At 52.8% G+C, this 6244-nt stretch overlaps 1 pseudogene; it reads left to right on the top strand.

Annotated features, from left to right (window-relative positions):
- The first annotated feature begins 4769 nt into the window (after nucleotides 1–4769).
- On the top strand, nucleotides 4770–5163 carry LOC144491214 (LHFPL tetraspan subfamily member 3 protein pseudogene; annotated as a pseudogene).
- Nucleotides 5164–6244: the final 1081 nt, after the last annotated feature.

Below are 6244 nucleotides of genomic sequence, written 5' to 3'. Positions count from 1 at the left end.
GCTAGGTTGATTGGCCAAGCTAAATTGCCCCTTAGTGTCCCGGGATGTGTAGATTAGAGGGATTAGCGGGTAAATATGAGGGTTAGAGGGATTAGCGGGTAAATATGTCGGGATACGGGGACAGGGCCTGGGTGGGATTGTTGTTGGTGCAGACTCGATGGGCTGAATGGCCTCTTTCTGCACTGTAGGGTTTCTATGGATGTTTCTATGGAACCTGATCATTCAAGGCTATCTGATGGGCAGGTAGGAAGGAAAAGCAGGTGGGGTAGCAAATTAATAAGGGATGCGTGATCGGTGAGAAATGATCTCGGCTCAGCAGATCAAGATGGAGAATCAGTTGGGGTGGAAATCAGCAATGGAAAGAAGTGACTGGCGGGAGTGGTTTATAGGTTCCGTGACAGTCACTACACTGTAGGACAGAGTGTAAAACAAGATATAATGGAGACTTGGGAGGCATAAAAAAGGACAATAATAATCCTGGAAGATTTTGATGATCTTATAGATTGGGCGAATCAAATTGTCTCCTGGAGGAGGGGTTCATCGAGTGTATTTGAGCGTTTCTTGGTTCTGGAACCAATCAGGAAATTGGGTAACATGTAATAAGACAGGACTAAGTCCTGACCTCATAGGTTCTCAAAGTAAGAGTGATCATAACATCATAGAATTGTACGTTCAGTTTGAGGGTGAGAAACTGGGGTCTTACTCTTCTCATTACCTTTATTGAAGTGGAGGCAGATGGTCCAAGGCAAAGCAGCTGAGAAGCAATGGCAGACACTTGAGGAAATATTAGATAATCCTCAACAAAAATCTATTCAAATGAGAAGGAAGGGCTCCACAAGAAGAACTCACCTTCCGTGGCTAACTGAGGATGGTACCAAATTGAAATAAAAGTTGAACAACATTGCAAAGAGTCATGCATTATCAGAATGAGGGACAATGTTACACCTGCACAACATGGGACTGCAGCAGGTTCAAGATGGCAGCTCGCCACCACCTTCTCAAGGGGCGATGGGTGATGGGCATTAGTTTTGGTGGTAACTCTCTCAGCATAGAGTGACCTATTCCCACATTGTCAAGTTTCTCTCTCTCACTCTCCCTCTCTCTCTCAGTCGAACTCTCTAAGTCAGACCCTCAAAACATAAAGGCAAAATATGCTCACCCTGAAACATCACCAGACTTTGAACCTGTCTCAGCTCATCAGCTGCTGAAGGCTTCACATCCAGACACCATTATTCCAATCACTAAAGTACACCTCAGCTCATTTACAACACTCCTGCCCTTGAATCCTAACTCGCACAGAGCCCACATTTTCACCCATCACTGTGCCCTCTGACCTCCGATACCTCCGGTCTCACTATGCCTCCATTCTAAAATACACAGCTTCAAATCCCTTCCTACCCTCACCTCCTACCTATCTCTTTAACCTCCTCCAGCCCCGACAACCCTCCCCACCTCTGTAACCTCCTCCAGCCCCTACAACCTTCCCTATCTCTGTAACCTCCTCCAGCCGCTACAACCCTCCCTATCTCTGTAACCTCCTCCAGCCCCTACAATCCTCCCTATCTCTGTAACCTCCTCCAGCCCCTACAACCCTCCCTATCTCTGTAACCTCCTCCAGACCCTACAACCCTCCCTATCTCTGTAACTTCCTCCAGCCCCTACAACCCTCCCTATCTCTGTAACCTCCTCTAGCACCTACAGCCCTCCCTATCTCCCCCAGCCCCGACAGCCCTCCCTATCTCTGTAACCTCCTCCAGCCCCTACAACCCTCCCTATCCCTGTAACCTCTTCCAGCCCCTACAACCCTCCCAATCTCTGAAACCTGCTCCAGGCCCCACAACCCTTCCTACCTCTAACCTTCTCCAGCCCCAACAAACTTTCCTATCTCTGTAACCTCCTTCAGCCCCTATAACCCTCCCTATCTCTGGAACCTCCTCCAGCCCCTACTACCCTCCCTATCTCCCCCCGCTCCTACAGCCCTCCCTTATCACTATAACCTCCTCCAGCCACCTACAACCCTCCCTGGCTCTGTAACCTCCTCCAGCCCCAACAACCCTCCCTATCTCTGTAACCTCCTCCAGCCCCTACAACCCTCCCTATCTCTGTAACCTCCTCCAGCCCCTACAACCCTCCCTATCTCTGTAACCTCCTCCAGCCCCTACAACCCTCCCTATCTCTGTAACCTCCTCCAGCCCCTACAACCCTCCCTATCACCACCAACGCCTCTACTTTCTCAGAAGACTAAGGAAATTTGGCATGTCAGCTACGATTCTCACCAACATTTACAGATGCACCAGTGAAAGCATTCTTTCTAGTTGTATCACTGCTTGGTATGGCTCCTGCTCTGCCCAAGACCGCAAGAAGCTACAAAAGATCGTGAATGGAGCACAATCCATCATGCAAACCAGCCTCCCAACCATTGACTCTGTCTACACTTCCCGTTGCCTCGGCAAAGCAGCCAGCATAATTAAGGACCCCACGCACCCCGGACATTCTCTCTTCCACCTTCTTCCATCGGGAAAAAGATAAAAATGTCTGAGGTCACGTACCAACCGACTCAAGAACAGCTTCTTCCCTGCTGCTGTCAGACTTTTGAATGGACCTACCTCGCATTAGGTTGATCTTTCTCTACACCCTAGCTATGACTGTAACACTACATTCTGCAATCTCGTTTCCTTCTCTATGAATGGTATCTTTTATCTGTATAGCGCGCAAGAAACAATACTTTTCACTGTATGTTAATACATGTGACAATAAATCAAATCAAATCAAAATTTCTGTAACGTCCCCCAGTTCCTACAACCCTCCCTAACTCTGTAACCCCCTCCAGTCATCCCTATCCTTGTAACCTCCTCCAACACTCCCTATCTCTCTAATCTCATCCAGTCCCTACAACCCTCTCTATCTCTGTAACCTCCTGCAGTCCCTACATTCCTCTCTATCTCTGTAACCTTCTCCAGCCCCTACAACCCTCCCTATCTCTGTAACCTCCTCCAGCCCCTACAATCCTCCCTATCTCCGTAATCTCCTCCAGCCCCTACAACCCTCCCTATCTCTGTAACCTCCTCCAACCCTACAACTCTCCCTATCCCTGTAACCTCCTCCAGCCTCTACAACCCTCCCTATCTCAGTAACCTTCTCCAGCCCCTACAACCTTCCTATCTCTCTAACCTCCTTCAGCCCCTACAAAACTCCCTATCTCTGTAACCTCTTCCAGCCCCTACAACTCTCCCTATCCCTGTAACCTCCTCCAGCCTCTACAACCCTCCCTATCTCTGTAACCTCCTCCAACCCTACAACCCTCCCTATCCCTGTAACCTCCTCCAGCCTGTGCAAAACTCCCGATCTGTGTAATCTCCTCCAGCCCCTACAACCCTCCCTACCTCTGTAACCTTCTCCAGCCCCTACAACCTTCCTATCTCTCTAACCTCCTTCAGCCCCTACAAAACTCCCTATCTCTGTAACCTCTACAACCCTCAGCTGCCTGGGGGGCCCCTAAGCTCTGGAATTCCCTCCCTATCCCTCTCCATCTCTCTCTCTCTCTCCCTCTTCTCCTTTGAGAAACCCAGCGATATTTTAATTAACTGCTGTTAGCATCTTCCCCTTCGCCTGGCTGCCTGAGATTATGTTGCTGTCCAACACTCCAGGGGATTTTTCCGACACTTCCTGGTATTTGCCTGACAGGTACAGTGTGTGTGTGTGTGTGAGTGTGTGTGTGTTAGTGTGTGTGTTTCGGTTGGCGGGGGGGGGGGGGGGGGGGGGGGGGTGGTGGTGGTGGTGGGGGGGGGAGTGTGTGTATGAGTAAATTTGAGTGTCAGTGTGTGCGTGTGTCAGACGGGGGGGGGGGGGGGGGCGGGGGGAGAGGAGTGTATGTGTTTCTGCGTGTGTACCAGTGTGTGTGGGGGTGAGTGTGTGTGTCAGTGTGTGTTTGGCGGGGTGTGTGTGTCAGAGTATCTGTGAATGTCAGTGTGTGAGTGTGTCATGTGTGTGTGTTTCTGTGTCAGTGAGTGTGTCAGTGTGTCTGGGTGTCAGTGTGTGGGGGAGTTTGTCTGGATATCAGTGTGTGGGGGAGTGTGTCTGGGTGTGAGTGTGTCGGTGTGAGTTGTGAGAGAGTGCCTGCCTGGGATGGCACTGTGTGTGTCAGCATGTAAGTGTGTCAGTGTGTGTGAGAGTGTGTATGTGAAAGTGTGTGAGTGTCAAAGTGTGTGTGTGTGTGTGTGTCTGTGTGTCTGTGTGTGTTTGTGTCAGTGTGTGTGGGGGAGGGTGTGTGAGTATCAGTGTGTGTGTGTGAGTGAGTGTGTTTGAGTGTCTGTCAGTGTGTGTGTGTGAGTGAGTGTGTTTGGGTGTCAGTGTGTGTGTGTGTGAGTGAGTGTGTTTGAGTGTCTGTCAGTGTGTGTGTGAGTGAGTGTGTTTGGGTGTCAGTGTGTGTGTGTGTGAGTGAGTGTGTTTGAGTGTCTGTCAGTGTGTGTGTGAGTGAGTGTGTTTGAGTGTCAGTGTGAATGGGAGTGAGAGAGTGGAGTGTCTCTGGGCTCGCTGGCTGTCTGGGAGCGGTGAGGAGGTGGATTTGGATTCTGTGTCCTTGATGGATTATCTGTCAGGTCCGAGCTGAGCGCTGCCTGGGCTGCGCTGCAGAAAGCCTGCAGTGAGAAGCAGCACCTCTGCGTGACGCCAGGGCCACCTCCTGGCCTGCAGCTCAGGCTGTCTCTCCAGCTGGCACTGCTACCCTCTGCTCTCCACCACTCCTACCCCCCCCCCCCCCCCTCGCCGTGATGCTGGCCGCGAGGGAGGTGGCACATCTCTACCAGACTGACTTTGTGAGGAACGCGCGGGCAGTGGCCGCCCTGTGGGCCGTTTGCACGCTCTGCTTCGCCGTGCTGGAAGTGGTGGTGCTGATCGAACCAGCCTGGGTGCGGAGCGGGGCCGGCCCAGGCCCCACTGGCAGCTTCGGCCTCTTCGAGGTGTGCCTGGAGACGGAGTGGCTGCCCCAGTGCCGGGGCTCCGTGGCCAGCCTGTCGCCGGTGCCCTCCTTCGAGACGGCGGCTGTCTTTGTCTGCATGGCCCTGGTTTTGGTGCTGGCCAGCATCTGCTGCTGCTTCGGCCTGTACCGCTGCTGCAGCCCCGCCACGGTTTACAAGGTGTGCGCCTGGCTCCAGTTCTCTGCTGGTATGGACCATTTCCCTCTCCCTAAACCCTCACACTCGCGCCTCTCTAGCTGCTCCGCGCTTGCCCACTAATCGTGCGCCCGTCGACGGGGCTGTGAATCAGGAAAGCCCCAGGCTCCAATCTCGGCCTACGTCGAGTTAGCCTCATCTAACCCGGTGTGCGTGGTTCTGACAGGGCAGGAAAAGCTCAGGCTCCAATCACGGCCTACATCGAGTTAGCCTCATCTAACCCGGTGTGCGTGGTTCTGATAGGGCAGGAAAAGCTCAGGCTCCAAACTCGGCCTACGTTGAGTAATTCCTGGTGTGCTTCTGAGAGGTCAGTAATAGACTGAGCTCTTATCTTGGCTTATTGGTCAAATTATAGCTTTAATTGTCTAACCCAGTGTTGTACAGAGCCCCAAACACAGGGCAGGGGAAGCTCAGGCTCCAACCTCCGCCTTGCTGACCTCCCCCCCTCCCCCCCCCCCCCCCCTCCATCCCCACCAACCCCAGGCAAGTTTTGATCGATGACCGGGGGAAATGGTGGGTCTGAGGCCGGGGGGGGGGGGGGGGGGAGGTTGGGGGGGGGGGAGGTTTGGGGGGGGGGGGGTTAGTGTGGAGCTGCCACATTTCCCTCAATGCCCTCCATGTTTACGGAAAAATTGTGTGTTCAGGCTCAATTGACTCAACTGTGCAGACAATGATTTGATGGGCAGAATGGACTCCTCGAGCCTGTTACACCAGAACAGCAGGAGGCCATTCAGCCCCTCTTGAGCCTGTTACACAGGAACAGGAGGAGGCCCATTCAGCCCCCCTCAAGCCTGTTACACGGGAACAGGAGGAGGCTATTCAGCCCCTCTCGAGCCTGTTACAAAGGAACAGGAGGCCATTCAGCCCCTCTTGAGCCTGTTACACAGGAACAGGAGGAGGCCCATTCATCCCCTCTTGAGCCTGTTACACAGGAACAGGAAGAGGCCATTCAGCTCCTTTCGAGCCTATTACACAGAATCACAGAACCATAGCACCCTACAGTGCAGAAGGAGGCCATTCAGCCCATCGAGTCTGCACTGACCACAATCCCTATTGCCAGGCCCTATCCCCAT

This window comes from Mustelus asterias, unplaced genomic scaffold (assembly GCF_964213995.1).
Source record: "Mustelus asterias unplaced genomic scaffold, sMusAst1.hap1.1 HAP1_SCAFFOLD_4739, whole genome shotgun sequence".
Taxonomy (NCBI): Eukaryota; Metazoa; Chordata; class Chondrichthyes; order Carcharhiniformes; family Triakidae; genus Mustelus; species Mustelus asterias.
The sequence above is the reverse complement of the archived record's forward strand: the minus strand, read 5'-3'. Positions and strand labels throughout refer to the sequence as shown.